Source organism: Lissotriton helveticus, chromosome 4_1, assembly GCF_964261635.1.
Source record: "Lissotriton helveticus chromosome 4_1, aLisHel1.1, whole genome shotgun sequence".
Classification (NCBI taxonomy): domain Eukaryota; kingdom Metazoa; phylum Chordata; class Amphibia; order Caudata; family Salamandridae; genus Lissotriton; species Lissotriton helveticus.
This window is the reverse complement of record NC_136063.1, coordinates 1386355429-1386374063: the sequence shown is the minus strand read 5'-3', so window position 1 is coordinate 1386374063 and position 18635 is coordinate 1386355429.

The window sequence follows — 18635 nt, the reverse complement described above, 5'->3', positions numbered from 1 at the left end:
GGGCAATGTAGACGTGTATCTGATTCAGACATTTCCTGAAATGAGCTAAGGAATATCAAGTTTATTGAGTGACAATTGCTCTGAAATGAACTCGGGCTAGACTTCCTCTTCTTCATGGGTATTGTGTGTGTGCCAATTTGAAGTTTGGGCCAAGCAGATGGCCAGGGTATGTATTTAAGAGATTTGAAAATGTGCAAAGGGGAATCTCATTAATTGCCTTAGGATCCATCAGGTACCAAACGTCCATTGTTTTATAATTACAACACTAAAAAATGTAAGTAAAGTTTGATCGCAGACTTGATATTTTCAGACCCACTTACACACAAGTTGTAAGCGTGGAACTAATTTACAAACTTCAAATCCAGATTAATAGTTAGTTTACATTAATTTGAATGACACTTCTGAGACACCGGTGCCAAAACTCAGTGCATCTCCCTAATCTGACGGATATTTTTTAACATAGTACCTGAGAATGAGGCCTATTTATCAGGTAGCGAGACCAGGTATGAGAATTCCGCAGTTCTAAATAACACAAAATGAAACATCTAAAAGCACATGATTGCTTTGCACTTTTTATCAGAGAAACGTTCATAAGAAGACTAACAAAGACATCATCAGCATCATCAGCTTTATTTCGCTTAATAAAATAAACCATAAAAAGCATAATTATACAATAAAATACAAAAGCTCAGCAACAAAAACGACGACATATGGCATAGTACAGAAACTTTGAAGCTCAACAGTTCAACAACACACAAAAGAATAAAACAGCCTTAAAGATAAAATGCAAGATATAATTAAAAACACATTACCAACAATGGTCTTAAAATATGACCAAAAATGGGGGCACATTATGCAGAACATAAAACCATCAGTTAAAACATTAGTGCCTAACTTGTAGTGCTTTTTTGAGAAAAGTGGCCACACCAAAACACACCTCAAGTTTTGTGAGTGACAGGAAATACAAAAGCGCAGGGATATGTTGGAAGCGAGGGGTGACTTCAACAGTGGGATTAAAAACACCCTGGCATAATTGTTATAGAACCTGCAGATAAAGGTAAAATGAGCTAAAGTAAGCAGTGAATGCTCATCGCAGCGGAAGACCAATATTTATTTTTTGATTAATCTGACCCAGTGGGAAGGAGAGTGGGCACCTAATCAATCCCAACCTAAACCTGGTGAGGAAGACTCTGTCCCCTCCACTCGGCCCCATGGCCAAGCAGGATTCCATGCCGGGCGAGATATGAATGAACAGGTACTCTCTGCTGGCAAATTTCCGCAGTTCGCATTCCTCCCTTTCCTTAATCAAGTGGTTCCTAAAATCGGCTTTTAACAAATCTTTGTCCTTCACAGTGAAGTAACCAGGCGAATATCCGGTCAGATCTGCCCGCTTATTACACGTATCTTTGACATACCTGAACCATAGGATAAGGAGACCTATATCACAGCCAATGCAGTGCAGGAGAATGACTAACCCCCAGATGCATCAACAACCCACTTTGCGATTCCTTAATAGCGAAAAATACCGATTCGCTATTAAGGAATTGCAAAATGGAATGCATCAAGAAATCACTTTAAAAATAGCGATTTCTTAGAATTCCTTAATTGCGACTCGCAAATTGTGAGTCGCAATTAAGGAATACCTCCCCATTCATTCCTATGGGCCTAGAGGCCCATAGGAAGGAATGGGAAGACAATCTCAATTTGAGAATCGCAATTAGCGATTCGCAAATTGAGATTGCGATTTCAAGGGTGCAGAGGTGTCCAAAGGACACCTATTGCACCCCTGAAATTGATATGTGCACATATGTTGCGCACACACATGCCCTTAGGGTATGTGTGTGCGCAACATGAAACTTTGTAAAATGCACTTTAGTGCATTTTTCAAAGATTTTGCAAATTACCATGAAGTCGTACTTCACGGTAATTTGCGTGCCCTATTAGCGAATTCGTAATTTTAAATACTTTCATGCATTGCAGTTAAGGAATCTCAATTTGAGATTCCTTAAATGCAAATAATCGCAATTTAGCGACTTCTAAATTTGCGATTAATACCGCTCGCAAAGGGGCAGATTCTGAGAATCTGCCCCTTTGCGAGCGGATTTTTGTGTGATGAATCTGGCCCAAAGTCATATTCAGAGTGGTTCTACTTTTAGGTTAGAATAATATAATATTATGATTTAATAAAAGTTCTAGCACCATTTCTTGCAAAAAGGCTGATTGCAATGAAGTTGTAGTCACCTCAAGCCCCCAGCATATGCAGTGAAGTAATAAAGTATGGAAAAGATCAGAAACTAAAAGTGTAATATTACACATGGAAAAACTTCTAGTAATGAAGGAAGTGACAATGACCTAATCATAGATCACATTTGTTGAGTTGTTGAACATCATCATGTATAACAATAAACCACCCTGAAGAGGGTAATAATATAAAACATAATACAGCTCATGCAACTGCTGCTCGGCACAATAGATACATGAATAATAACAAACTCAAGGGCGATTTAATCTTCACAGTGTATGAGTGAGGAAATCCTTGAAGGCATACTGACAGAAACAGAATGAACATATAGTGTGACAAACATGAAATATGATAGTTTTGTTTATACTACACCTTTTCTAGCCACACCAAGGCACATAATTAAAGGACAGAAATGAGAAGATGGATTTGTGAGCAAATAGGATTACATGCCGCAATGATTAATGTATCAAGAACTCATAGAGTTACAGGTATTTTGAGTGAGCTACTAAGGACCGTATTTAGCATTTGGCAAACAGGGTACTCTGCCACAAACATGGTGGTGTATCCTGATGGCTAAACTCGGGGTCCACCTGCTTTATTTAACCCGTTGAGTGCTTGTGACGAGCGCAGCTAGTCATGAAGCACAGTGAGCTCGTCACGGCCGTTGAAACGTTCGCACGCTGGGATAATTTCCCCACTGTGCTGAATGTTCCAAAACGGGTGTGGCTGTGACGAGCTCAGCTCGTCATGAGTGCAGCTCCACTGTGCCTCATGATGAGCTGAGCTCGTCACAAGCAAAGCGGCGCCGCGCGCGGCCCCCCTCCCCCCCCCGCACAGCGGGGGAAAACACCCTGCAGTGAAGGGGTTAAAGTTAGGTGAACCGATACGCTTTCTAGATCCTATAGAACACATCCCAGAAATAGGCTTTTCTAGAACCCCTTGTACTAAAGGATTTATCAATGGGCCAACCTAAGACAGAAAGCTAGTTGGACAGAAACCACCACGCAACCCACTGAGCAGAATTTGAATGAGATATGTTTTAGGTACAAATAAATCCAGTGAAATATCACAAGGATGATTAGTGGAACCCAAACCCTCTTTCTTGATAGAAAGGCATACTCAAGAACACTTGAAAACAATAGATACATGTTAAAGATTTATGTGAAAACTAAATTCCTATGCTAACTATAATAAAGACAAGCAAAGTAGCTACAATGTTTATGAGCAATGTGAACAACAACAAATATTGGTGGTTTAGCTTGAAATCAACCCACCATCATATCTTTGGCTTACTAAGATAAATTCAGCAGCAACAACAGAAAAAAATCATTGCTCAAAGAGGAAATGTCCTATTTTTATTTACTGACGGTTCATCAGGTTTCCTATAAATAAACATGGGACAAATAGTTACATATTCTGAAGTATGAGTCTGAGTCTTTTATTAGAAATTAACATAAATATACTTACTTTAAAAATAGTTTTTTTATGAGTGTGTATGATGTTCCCTTCCTCATGCAGTCATTGAGGTATCTTGAACATGGTTATGGTATTGTGCTTCTTCTTCGTCAACTGAGCTGTCATCATAAGGCTGTAGTGGGAGTCTTTTCTTGTGGCTATGTTGTGCAACATAGCACAGGTTGATACAATCTTACAATCTCCATCAGGGGCATACTAAACCACTTTTATGCAGCCACCTGAATCGGAATTTCAGAAATTCAAAGGCGCACGCTATTACTGTCCTTGTACATCTTTGTGCAACTTTTTATCTCCTCTCGCTAGTTGTTGTGCATTGAGGCATGGTGTCATAATCCAAGGACATATAGGAGCATATGTGCAAGCCCCTATCACCACGGGAACGTCACTTTTTGTGATGTTGCCGTGGCGATGGGGGCCTTGCCTTTTGTACAAGGCAGCGTACATAGCGTGGCTTAACACTGCCTGGTACATAAGGACCCTTTCACGCTATGGTTAGCGTGTGAGGGGCATGCAGTGGGTTTTGCGGTGGATGATCCACCACAACACCCATTGTATCTGACGCTGCCCCCTATGTACAAGGGTGGCGTACATAGGAGGCAACGCCAAAATTAAGACCAAGAAAATCATGGTCTCAAGTTGGCGAAACAAGGAGAAATGCAGTATCTCTCCTCGTTTTTTCTTTTGTCATGTGTGCTGCCTTGGGCAGCACACAAAGAAAAAGCAAAATGCCATGGTTTGTTTCTGTAAAGGAAGGTTGTACATAAACAAACCTTTTAAAAAATGCAATCTTGTAACTTTCATGTGTGCTGCATTAAGCAGCACACATGAAAGTTACAAAGTGGCATTTTAGGAGTGCTTGGGTGCAGGAAGGGACACCTTACTACACATAATCAATCCTCCCCTGCACGTAGACACCCTTGCACTCTGATGCAAGGGTCCCTACGTTGACGCTAAGATGTTAAACTTAGTGTCATTGCAGGGGGAAATGCAAGGCTGCACCACATTCTTGTAAATATGGTGCAGCCTTGCTTTTCCCAAGTGTCGGAGCATGTCGTTAAGCCCAGGAGGCTAACAGCCACTTCATTGTACTTATCCCCCATAGTGTATTAGTTGTCACCTACAAGCCAAATATGGTTACTAAATAAATATTATGAATATTTTAAATTAATAGGTAGGCATCTCCAAAGTCACCTCTTGAAGGACATTTGTGTTGGCTACAGTGCATGAAAATGTATGGTTCATGGTCACTCCCCGACAATTTGCCTACAAGATAGCTAATTAAAGGATCGCCATTGCATACTATCTGGATGTTTAACGAATGCTAAGTTTTGCGATTCTTGGAACAAAATTCTCATACACTTGGTGGACATATTAAAAGATGGTACCCCCCACACAACCTATAATATGTGAGAAATTTGCAGTTAATAAAAAAACCATATACCTAGTTGTTGAGGAGTGTTTGGAAAAGCACAGTGACGTAACAAAGGCCCCCACAGCCCCTGCGGTGTGGGGGGGTACACGCTCCGGGGGGCCGCCTCTGGGACTGGCAGATCCCTGGCTTGAGAGCTCCAGACAGGGCCCGAAGCGTGGGGGTCCCCGTGCATGCACTTTGCAGGGGAGCTCCCTCAAGTTTCGTTACGCCACTGGAAAAGCAATGTGTGTGTCGATGTTAGTAACATTGCACCTAGAAAACTGTAAAAAAAAAAAACATGGAAGACGAGGCATGTGAATCCCCTCCTGCTGTGGCTACTACACCCTGATAAATGCCTGATGCCAGAATGTGAAGGCAGAAAATAACTTGCAAACTTGTGGGTATAGACTCACTCTTATGTGTGTCCTTAGAAAAAACTTGTTCTAACTCAGCAATAAGGTTCAGAATGACATTAGTGCCTGGTCAATATTTCTTCTGACTACTTTGATAAAGTACCTTTAACTCTAAAAATTGTTTCCTATCTGTGTTCCCTGTCTGGTGTGAAGCAAACACAATCGCTCTTCTTGCCAAAGCTTACAGAGCATCGATAGTGAAAGAAAAAAAAATGAAGATTTCCCATCCTGATTTACCTTGACCTGATTACCACCTTCTCACCTCTTGATGGTAATTTGCGAATACAAAATACTCATTTTGCGACTGTTTGCAATCTGCAAACACTTTGTACATACCAATTTGAGTCACATTTAGGTAATTACAAAAAGCCAGTCACTATTTGCATTTGCAAGTGTAGCAATTCATTAAATATTCGTTTCATTTTTCTATTTTTACAATTGTCCTGGTGAACCACTTTTATACATAGTAAATACATGTTTTTGTGGTAAAGTACATCTGGCCAGTAATTCTCAATTGCTTGCAGATTACAAGCAATCGTCAACCCAAGGCTAATTCTCTGGTAATAGATGAAACGAGGGCCATGAGTTGTGGAAAAGCATTGGCTTTGTTAGTACAGGAGAAGTTAGACTTGCTTGCTTGAGTTTTATGGTCGGCTTAGAAAACACTTTTGAGAAAAAGGCATGTGACCTATTTTCTTCTTGTGCTGATAATCATCAAAACCTGATTAACAAATTAAACAAGTAATTACATTGAATCCAGAGCCATATGGAATCACAATGATGCTCTTCATCAAATAGAAACTAGTCAGAAGATGACTTGGAGCAACCAAACATTGATTTTGGAAACTAGAGGCCAAATGTGGAGGAGGACATTATGTCTGCTACTTTGTCCTATTTAGAGATGTCTGACCGGTACAGTGGTCATCTCTGTACATTGAAAGGAAACTCTGTCAAGTCGGTTCCTGAAAAGGTACAAAGATTTGGTGGACGCCCCTTTCAGTTTTGACGGTCATTCGCCAAACTTCACTAAAGTTTTTGTTTTTAAAAACAAACACACAAAGTTGAAACGTGTTATTGAAAGACAAAAAACTAATGACGACGACAACCTGGGAGTTTTTCCCTGGATATCAATTGTTATTTGTCTTTTTTCTGTCTCTCACCAGAAGTTTTACCTTATGGTGAGTCACAGAAAATCACCCAATCCACCTTCAATAGGGTGGGTAACCCCAACCCCATCAGGCTGTTGGAGGAAGCTTTCCATCGATCGAGCCAGTGGGGAAAAGCTGGTGGTCCTCCCGAGATTAAATATTTGTGAAGAAGTACCTTGTGTATTAAACTGGAATTGGTGAGATAAGTCATTGCGGAACATACACTAAGATCTGGGAAAACAGAACAAAGCTGTTGCGCTCATGGAACTACACACAGAGTGCACCCAATCAAATAAAGCCAAAACAATGTTGCTCCACTGAAGAACTGTAGTCTTCATTCTCAGGGAATACTTACTAATAGAAAGAAGAACTTGGCACAGAAGCTGAAATATTAAAAGACATCTTTATTAAACTTAATTAAGTGAGGCCACATCACACAGAAGCCGTAGCAACTGAATGAGGCGGTCTCAGGAGTACAGAGGACAGAGGCCTTATATATGCTCAGGGTTACAAAACTCAGCATAAAAGTAAGGGGCAGTCCTTGCTTTTGCAAGCATGCAAAAATGCCTAACATGGACATGCAAGTTGAGCAAACCTAACATTCTTCTTTAGACAAGCCGGACAATCCCATAATAAAAAGGACCACAACCCATATCGTAAATAGACCATAAAAGGAGAAACAGAAACAGATAGAAGTAGGATAAGGCATGTTTGTGTGCAGCAAAACTTTATGATGTCCTGTGCTCTGATCCTTAATCTTGATCAGCTAAAGGGCAGGAACTGGTTTAACAAGGTCAGCTTCAGGCAACAGGGTCAGTTCACTCAGGTCAAACAGGAGTCAGCATGAACTCGAGCTAAGGTGTACATGTCCTTAAAAGACTAGTTCAGCCACAATCATGGCCTATGTGAGGGCAACCACAAAATGGCTGCCATACACAAAATGGAACCCGCGGTTTCAGAATTCACAGAACCTCACCACAACCACTACACTTACACAAAGCGAAAGTTTCAATTAGGTCTAACCCTCTGTTAGCAATGTTCACATTCCCACAAAACCCACTGAACAGGATGCCTGCTGTGAGACCCATCATGCTCATGTGAAGATAACATTTAAAGTACACAACATTCCTAATGTCCCCCACAAGAAACTGAAATAAAAAATGTGTGAAACATCATATGTAATTCAGACCCATATTCAGAGTACAGATGAGCACATTGTACAGGGGGCATCACGACCAACATGAGATGCTCATACAGACAGACTGGAGATGAAGTGGCACACAGTGGACAAATCACAATCAGCCATTCCCTGCCACACACATTTTTGTCCACGTCATAGCAATATTTATTCAACATACACTGTGTCTCATATGAAATAATACGAATGCCTGCTGGGCTGAGAGGGCCTAAGCCTACCCTGCACCCCCAGCCATGTCAGGTTCCACTGGCTGAGCTGGCTGGGCTGGTGCTATAAACCAGACAGTCAGCCCACCAAAAGTGCCTGCAAATCCTTGAAAGGGCCTTTCTTGTCTTGATGAGGCTCTCTTCTTGTTTTTCATCGCTGCATGTGATCATTGCTGTCCCGCATTTTCTTCTTATTTCAATTCAATCCTAAAGAGCAGTGACCGAACTTTAGAAAGAGTCCAAGGGACATCAGCAGAGATCAATGCTGCCTTCATCACAAATCACTCCAACCCACAAATGAACAGCAGAGGCACCCAACAACAATCATCTACAACAAAAGGGAGCAAATAAGTACCCATCACAAGGGCATAACAAATAGAGACATTGCTATGCAAATAGCTCTTTGCCTTCCAAATAAAAAATATATAAAATTTGACCAGCACATTAAATTAAAACATACATCTTTATAGTGGTGTGTTTTATATTCATTGAGCTATAGGGCTCTGCAGTATTATTGAATATAAATTGAACAAAATAAATATTGCATTTAATGCTCAATTAAAAAGAGGCCTAGATTTGCTATCCTTCAAGCAACAGAGCAAAGCTAGTTAATGGTTTTGTGTAGCAGTATTATGTGTTTTAATACAAAGCACCATTACGGATGGATTTTAGTACTTTACAATATATTTTTTCTCGCTGTTGTAATCTACGACAAGTTCCTGCTTAAATATTTGTATTCATGAATAACTAGGGTTATATAGTTCACAGCCCAATGCAGTCCAGAATGGATATGTATCCTTTCCATGCTTCATATGCACTTTATGGGTTTTGAGCCTAATTCAACTTTAGTTTGCCCAAATGTACATGAAATCATTGCAGCAAATGTAAGCTTGATTATGCTTAGTTTCATGTGTGAAAGATAGTTAATGAAGTGCACTTCAGACCAGCCTCTTGATGTAATGCCCATTTCATGACGGCTGGATAGTAACTAGATTCACAGATCTTCCTGTACTAGTGGCTGAGAGGAGTATTGCACACTTTGGGGTCTTTTTGGATGGGGGGCGGATCGCCCCCGCCGCGCCCGACATCCACGCCTGAATGACCCCCCGCCATATTAGGATGGCTGGGGCATCCACGGCGGACGGGAAGACCGTCCACCGTTTTTCCACCCATCGACGAGTCGACCGGGTGGAAAAGGGGCTTAATATCGTGGCGGTGTCTGCAACACACCGCCATCCATATTAACATGCCGGCGGAGAGCAGCCTTTCCATGGCGGCATTGCCGCCATGGAGAGGCATGCAGTTTTCGCTGTTGGGGGCCCGTAGCGCCCCCAGGATGTTGGGGGGTGCACATGGGGAGTACCTATGGTACCCCACTGCATTGGCATGGACAAGGTGGCAGGCACCGCACGGTGCCTGTCACCTTGTGCATGCCAAAGCTCAACGTGCATTCCCAGCATTGTGGCGGGTGGTGCTGTGTGCAGCGCCCACCACAACGCTGGGAATGGGGGATGCCACTGCCACAGTGGCAGTGGCATCCTGATTGGAGGTGTGGGACCGCTGCACCCTTGGCGGATGGTCCTGCATGCTGTTACGGTGGCGCCATCGCAATAGACCCCTTTATGGTTTTTTTCAAATACTGAGAGAATATGACCATCTCTTTCCATGCACTTCCGCACTATAAAGTCTTTAATACATTTCACATCTTTTTCTCAAATAGATAATGCAGTTGTTATCCTTTTCAATGGACACTTGGGTTAAATAGATCATAGACCATCTGTGAATGGAAGAAGAATGATGGCAGGAAGAAGAGGTGCTCGCTGGCCGCCACCGCTGTTTCACAAGGTTTAAAACAGTGAGAAGCTCTTGCTTCTACAGCAGTCCATTTCCCCTGTGGAGCACCAGGGTTGAGTTGTCAGGTGTTTCTCCTCAAAGAAATGCAGACCAGACAGGTCTTTCTTTGACTGTTGCCAGGCTAGCCTGCCTGTGGTTCTGGTATTCCTGCTGAGGACAAGGTGTAGGTGGTCCCTTCATGCTCTATAAAGGTGGTGCCTGGATCTTCGCATGAGGAATCTGAGATGTAGCATGGTGCCATGTATATGTATACTCTGCACCAGTAGTGCTTGCTTTTTTACCTACGGTGGTGGCATGACTTGGATATCCAAGGGCTGTGTCATAGCAGAAGTGCATACTTTTTGTGGCATCTCAGTGCCACCATGATTCCTGGACGCATGTTTCCATTATCTCTATTTTCATAAATATCCAGTTTGGGTCTGTCACTGGTGCCTCCAGATTTTTGCATTGGACATTTCTGAGTCCTTGTGGAATTCAGGAGCCAGATTGACTTTCTGTGACTGCTTACTTCTGGTTTCATGGAATTTGCTGGAGTCTCATAGGCTTTCTGGTGCATTGGGCAATGCAGTCCCTGCCTTTTATAGGTTCTAGCATTTAGTTCTCCTCCTTGCACACAGTCTGAAACCTGCTCTGATTGTAAAGTAAATGCTTTGCCTGTCTGTTTCCGCTCCTGTTTTATTGCACCCATTCTGCCCTCATGCCTTCAGGCCTTGATTGGCTGTAGAATCCAGGTTTCAACTGATTGCTGGCTGGGGCGTGGCAACCAACTGGCAACTTGTGACCCCTCCAGATTGGTTGGCAAAATTAATGATTTTGTGAGATATATGTTGGATGCAAAAAGTGCTTGCAACTCACCTAAGAGCTACCCTTTCATAGGATTTTCTTAGCAGGACGACAAGAAAGGCTGCCAGCAAGATGCCTGGGGAAGAAGGCTATGTGGGGTAAGATGAAGAGAGGAAGGACTGCCATCATGTTTAGCTCCTAAACTGCTTGGAGGCCAGGGGTGTGAACTAAGGTAGCAGAATTTTTAAGAACAGATGTAAGTTCCAATCCCGTCACTGTTTTGATGAATCCTGAAACTGAATAGCAAGCAAGAGCAGTGCCATAGGTGATCAGTGACAAAAAAATATTGTGCGACCAAAATATCGTGTCAGAAATATTGATCACAAAATATCGTTTTTCTATACATTTAATGGTAAGCACACAAATATTTTACAAAATACTGTTACACACTGAGGGGCCCATTAGGATGGAGGGCGGATCAGCCCACAATCCATCCCTGATTGACCCCTCACCATATTCGCATGGCTGGAGGGTCCGTGGCGGACGGAGAGACCGTCCGCCTTCTTTTCCACCAGTCGACTCGTCGACGGGCGGAAAAGGGGCATAATATGGTGGTGGTGTCTGCAAGACAGCGCATTGAATTTAAATCCTTAACTTTGGTATATAAGGCAATAAACGGGCGGAGTCTAGCGGATCTTCAAAAACTTTCTGCATTATACGTTCCCTCACGTGCCCTCAGGTCAGTCAAGGTTTCATAGAAACTGTGAAGTTCAAACGAGCCAGATGGGGGGGCTGAGCTATACCATACTGTGCGGCTAATATTTGGAACAAACTGCCTTTGTCCCTGAGACACCAGCCAAATCTCAAGCGTTTCAGGAAGAATCTAAAAACTTGGCTTTTCACAACCACAAACTATGTCACCACTCATTTTTTTTTACCCTCATACCTCAGTGCCAAGACGCTTCGGCATTTGAGCGCTTTATAAGCAATTAAACATAAACATAAACGCATCCATATTATGATGCAGGCGGAGAGCAGCCTTTCCATGGAGGCATTGCCGCCATAGAAAGCAGGCGGTTCTTGCTGTTGGTGGCCCGTTGCTGGCTCCCACAGTGTTGGGGGGTGCACATGGGGGTACCTATCGTACCCCCTACATTTGCATGCACAAGGTGGCAGGCACCACGCAGTGCCTGTCACGTTGTGCATGCAAATGCACAACATTAATTTTTTACATTGCGGCGGGTGCTGCTTACAGCAATGCCTGCCGCAATGTGGAAAAGGTGGGAGCATCCTAATTTGAATGGCGGGACCGCCGCAACATCGGCGGTTGGTCCCGTGCTCTGATGCGGTGGCGGGCGGACTATGTCCGCCCGCCATCATAATAGGCTCCTTATATCGAAAAATATATATAAAGATATAATAAAAAAACACTTATTAAATACACTTATTGAAACACAGATGCATACATTTATAGCTATATTTTTTAATGTACACATATATGAATTAAAATTAAAACTAAACATTGTAATAATATTCTAATGTTCTTTATTTATTTACGAATATAACAAATATATACACATACATCCAAAAACAGTGCCAAAATTGATATGAATTGTGAATATGACTCTGGTGGTCTGACGCTATTCAGCATTATCAGAACATTGCATTGCAGTACATAGAACCTCATTAATGGTGCATTTTGGGAGTTGTGTGACTTTGTTTCTCAGTCACGTGGCAATTGATTTATAAGCACCTGTGTCTTGTATATTGCAAACCACTCACCTGTTATCGAGGCCGAAATGCGTCAGGACTGTATGCGTGCAGCCACTTTCCCCATGAACAAATGCTTGTTTGTCATCTGAAATTGGGCTTCAGCACTTTTTTCTGTTGATATTTGTACCATTCCCACTTCATCCCTGTCAGCTGAAGTCGTCTTGCGGGGTTGGAGGCTCCCATCGACGGAGGTTGCTGTGTGTTGTATGTATGTAGATATATACATACATACATACACCACATATATACATATATAGATATATACATATATATATAAAAAATAAAAAAAATGTGTTTTACTAAAAATATCTTTAAAATAACATAAATATATTGATATAAAAATATCAAATTAAATGCATAAACAAATAATAATACATAACTAAACAATAATAACAAAACTATTACATATTAAACATAATAAATACATTATTTCCACTCCAGTGGATGCAATAATAGGGAAAACATTGGAAACAAGAGGGGTCAAAATTACTTTTCCCACTCCAGTCTATGCAAAAGTCAGGAAAGCGTTGGACTCTGGATGAGTACAATTTACTATTCACACTCCAATCTATGTAACAATGGGGAAAGCATTACAATGCGGAGGGGTAACATTTACTATTCCCACTCCACTCTGTGCAACAAAAGGGAAAGCATTGGACTCAGGAGGAGTAACATTTAATAATTCCACTCCAGTCTGTGCAACAGTAGGGAAAGTGTTGGGTGTTGGACTCAAGAGGGGTAAAATGTACTATTCCCACTCCAGTCTGTTGAACAGTAGGGGAAGTGTTGGACTGAAGAGGGGTAAAAGTTACCATTCCCACTCCTGTCTGTGAAGCAGTAGGTAAAGTACTTCGCTTCAAACACATACCATATTTTAAAACATGTATTAATTGAACAAAAATAAAAACTATCAATATAGAAAGTAATAAATATAACAATAATAAATTAACACTTAACTATGAATTAAGTATTACATAAATATCTTCCCCATCCCTTAAAAAACACAACACACACCTATATATAACATACAAATATATTTATTAAATAATTTACATATTTATAAATAAATTACACATTTTAATTAAAATTATTAATTAATTAAAATGTAATATTTACGTACTCAACTACCCAGACTATACGCCTACAAACCCAAACCCCCCACATAAAATATTACTTAAAAGGTATAATAATTACACAATTAATAAAATATTCCTTAATTCACAACCTAACCTATACCCCTACAAACACAACACCCCGCACCTAAAACATAACTTTAACAAAAATATATTTACATAATTAATTTTCAATTAAATAATTAATAATTAATCAATTATTACTTAATTAACTACCCACCCTATACCCCTACAAACTTGCACCTAAAATATAACTTAAAAAAATTATAATTACACAATTTCCATAATTAATTAAATAGTTAATATTAACTACAAAATAATTATTAATTCATTGTAATGCATTGATTTCCCATTCAGTATCCCTATAACCCTCACAACCTGCTACAACACTATAAATTATTATAAAAAAATACATTCAAATTATAAATAGCTTAAAATTACATTCTATTTAACAACATTAATAACAATTATACAAACAATATATAACATATACAATTACAATATTATTTAAAACACTGATTGCCCCCAAAACCAGAACCCGAAAACCCACAGCTTACTAGGTGAACTGGCCCCAAGTGTATTAAAACGCAGTATTCACCATTTATTCTGATAAAATTCCTTGGGGAAGAATTGTTAACCCCTGGTAAATTATATCAAGTGGAAACAAATGTTACTGTTCCAGTGGGCTTTAAAATACATGATTGGCCACGTATTGTTCAGATAAAGGCCTATGTATGTTATGCAATGAACACATAGAGTGAAGGGAGGGCCAAAATGGATTTTTAGGTTTTGACTGGCGATGCGTACTTCAGTACGCATGCGCCAAAAAACCTCTTGAGTTGTGTGTGTGGGTCGGGTAAACGCCCCCTCTTCCAATTGGCTAGCTCCATAAATGGAGGCTAGCCATTGGGAGAGGGCTCCGTCCGTCAATCTCGGACCAGATTCGGGGGCGTTCCCGAGAATTTTTGGCTTTTGGCGACGTCACGCTACGTCAGCCAAAAGCCGAGAACGCCCCCGAATCTGGTCCGGCATTGAGCCGGCACCCGCCTTCCTGCTTGCGTGAGTGCTTTGTTTTTTTTGCCGTGTGTGTCTGTTCCCGCTCCCCCCCCCCCCCCCCCCCCCCTCCGCTGTCAGTGTGTCCGTGTGTGTCTGTTCGCGCCCCCCCCCTCCCTCCCCCTCCGCTGTCAGTGTGTGGCCGTTCCCGCCCCCCTCCCCGTGCCTTTCCGCCCCCCCTCCGTTGCATTGTAAATGCTTGTTTTTGTTTCAGCCTGTGCGGGAAGAGTTTTCATTGCGAAGTTCCTGTGTTTGTCATCAATAAAAATGACATGATCAAGCCTAAAAAAATAGATATTAGATTTCAAACCGGAAACAGACCATGAACCGAAGATGAAGGATTCTAAGAAAGAAAAGCTACTGAGAGCCGTGCGACAAGAGGCATAGCAGCCCTTTGTTTTTATTATTATTGAAAAATAAACATAGACTCAGGTCCAGGGAGAACCGAGTAACCGAACCCGGCTCTGCGTGTGCGAGTAAATACAGATGAACAGTGGCTGCAGCTGGCTCTTCCGGGCGTGGCTCTATCGGTGAATGGCTGGGACCGCGGTCCTGCCACCCAGCACGCGACACCCCCCCCTATCACCTCCCCTCCTCAGCACCCAAAAAAGAGGCTGGTGCTGAGCAGGGTGCAGGCCGCCTGGGGTGCCAAGTCCTGCGCGAGACCGACTTAAAGGCAGCAGCTCGTGGAGGTGAGGCAGCGAGGGCCGACTCCAAGGAACGCCCGCTATCTCGGCTTGATAGGGCAGACTCACTCACTGGGGAAGAAGCCGCTCAATGCAGGTAATTTAGGTTGTATGATGCCTTTATTGCACTCCAAATGGTCTGGTACACCTTCTTTCGCTTCCACTTTTCATTCGCCGCTGTTTCCACTATTCCCCATCCCGCCCGCCTTTGGGGTACTGGGGCCTCCGAGGAATACCAAACAGCGCTGCTTTCTCTCAGAGCCCCTTCACCTGATTTTAGAAAACTACGCAACATTGATGCATCACTTTTTGTGCGCTATTTTTCCATTAGCGAATCGCTGGAGGAAATCAAAATTGATAGAGCTTCATGTGAATTTGTAATGGGCTTATATGTGAAAACTTGAACTAGAGCAAAAAGCTTTTCTCCTGTTTTTAACGCGGCGCACATTATATCCGAGTTACCCCCCCACCCCCAAAGTGTGACTCTAGTGACCTGGGTCAGAACACGGCGGTGAGGTATAATGAACTCAACTCTGCAGGCTTAGTGTACTTGTCTTTACGAGCTAGTCTGTTGTCTGTGCTTTGTAGCTCCCTACACGACCTGCTTTTTTGTGTTGTTCTCCTACTCTTATGGACCGGCTCCCGTTCCCGCCCCCCTACCGCTGCCTCGCTCTCTGTCTCCCCGGCCCCGTTCCCGCCCCCCTACCTCCCTCGTCATTTCTTGCCTGCATGCTCCTAACGCCCGTACCTCCCTCGTCATTTCTTGCCTGCATGCTCCTAACCCCCAGCTTCTATTATCCTGCAGCTGTTACTGGTGAGTCGTGTCTGTGGCTTTTAGCAGTTGATTCTGTATTTGTGTTTTTCATGGTTTCCATCTCCTCCTTGTTTTCTTAATACTTTAGACGCCCCTCGGTGCCCAGGAGAGACCCTAGGTGTCGACTGTCTGTTTCCAGAGAGTTCCCCTAGTTGTTTTCAGCATCCGTTTCTTTTTCTCAATATTTTCAGATGTCTCTGGTTGCCTGTTTGTCTTCTGTCTACTTCCAGTTAATGTTCCTGTTTCTTCAGTGTCTGATTTTTGTTTAATCAATACTTCAGATGTTCCTCTGTGCACAGGTGTGTCACTGTAAGTTTCCAGTGTGTGTCCTTATTGATTTTCACTGTCTATTTCTTGCAGTTTGTGTATTTCAGATGTGCTTCTGTGTCGAGCCGTGGCCCTGTCTGTTTGCTGCCTGTCTCCAGTTTATGCACCTGGTTGTCTTTCAGTGCCTGTTCCCTCTGAACTTCGGATACTTTGTTTCCAGGGGTTTTCCTGTCGGTCAGTTTCTGTGCATGGTCCGTATTCTCCCATGGTCCTATTGCAGACGCCTCCATGGGGCCAAGTGTGTCCCTGCCTGTCCTGACCGTTTCAAGAGTAGGTTTTGAGCTTTCTCTGTGTATTGCAGGTGTCTCTTTGTGCTCGAGTGTCTCCCTCTCTGTCTCCTGGCTGTTTCCATTTTATAATCCAGATTGTCTTTCAGTGCCTGCTCCCTCTGCTCTGTATACTCCAGATGTCTCTCTGTGCCCCTGCCTGTCTCTTGCCTGTTCCTAGGTCACGTCCTCGATTGTCAGGGCCTGTTCCTGTACTCTGTATACTCCAGATGTCTCTCTGGGCCCATGCCTGTGTCTTGTCTGTTCCTAGTGCCTGCTCCTTGCACTCTGTATACTCCAGATGACTCTCTGTGCCCATGCCTGTCTCTTGTCTGTTCCTAGTGCCTGCTCGTTGTACTCTATGTACTCCAGATGTCTCTCTGTGCCCATGCCTGTCTCTTGTCTGTTCCTAGTGCCTGCTCCTTGCACTCTGTATACTCCAGATGACTCTCTGTGCCCATGCCTGTCTCTTGTCTGTTCCTATTGCCTGCTCCTTGTACTCTGTATACTCCAGATGTCACTCTGTGCTCCTGCCTGTCTCTTGCCTGTTCCTAGGTCACGTCCTCGGTTGTCTTTCAGTGTCTATTCTCTGCACTATGCATACTCCAGATGTCTCTCTGTGCCCCTGCCTGTCTCTTGCCTGTTCCTAGGTCACATCCTCGGTTATCAGGGTCTGTTCCTTGTACTCTGTATACTCCAGATGTCTCTCTTTGCCCATGCCTGTGTCTTGTCTGTTCCTTGTGCCTGCTCCTGGTACTCTGTATACTCCAGATGTCTCTGTGCCCATGCTTGTCTCTTGTCTGTTCCTAGTGCCTGCTCCTTGTACTCTGTTTACTCCAGATAACTCTCTTTGCCCATGCCTGTGTCTTGTCTGTTCCTAGTGCCTGCTCCTTGTACTCTGTTTACTCCACATGTCTTTCTGTGCCCATGCTTGTGTCTTGTCTGTTCCTAGTGCCTGCTCCTTGTACTCTGTATACTCCAGATAACTCTCTTTGCCCATGCCTGTGTCTTGTCTGTTCCCAGTGCCTGCTCCTTGTACTCTGTATACTCGAGATAACTCTCTGTGCCCCTGCCTGTGTCTTCTCTGTTCCTAGTGCCTGCTCCCTCTGCTCTGTATACTCCAGATAACTCTCTGTGCCCATGCCTGTGTCTTGTCTGTTCCTAGTGCCTGCTCCTTGTACTCTGTATACTCCAGATGTCTTTCTGTGCCCTTGCCTGACACTTGTCTGTTCCTTGTCCTCCCTGTACTTTAATTTTACCCAGGTGCCTTGTCTGCCTGACTCCGGTTTATGCCCCTGCTTAGTTTTCAGTGTCTGTTTCTTGTTCTCTGTGTATTTCCGATGCCCCCCGCACCTAGGCGTGTCCCTGTCTGTGTCCTGTCTGCCCCTTGGTTGTTTTCTGTCTTTGATTACTTGGCTGCCAGAGAGGCCCAGGGGTGAGTAATGCTGTGAACTCGGTGACTGGGGTGTAACACTTCTGCTTCATGAACTGTTGAAAGAAACCGAAGACAAGTTACCGTTTTAAACACATTTTTGGTCTGGCAATAATTGTCAGTATGGAACTAATTAAGTTCTATCAAGCCCTGTGTGTGTTGAGGAGGGCCCCTCAGTGTTAGACATGCTTTTACGGAGGTTTAGGGACCTTGTTGCTTCACTGCTGATTGGGCTCTGAGACGGCCATCCTGCCTAGTTGCCTGTTGTGAATGGGTATAAACAATAAACGTCCGATTATGGTGCCGGTTGGACCTATCCCCCCTCAAGAACACAAATAACCTACTGACATTTTCTACCTGAAATAGACCATCTAATTTGGAAAGACCACCCTGTGTCCTTCCTGATTTTATTTTCACCTA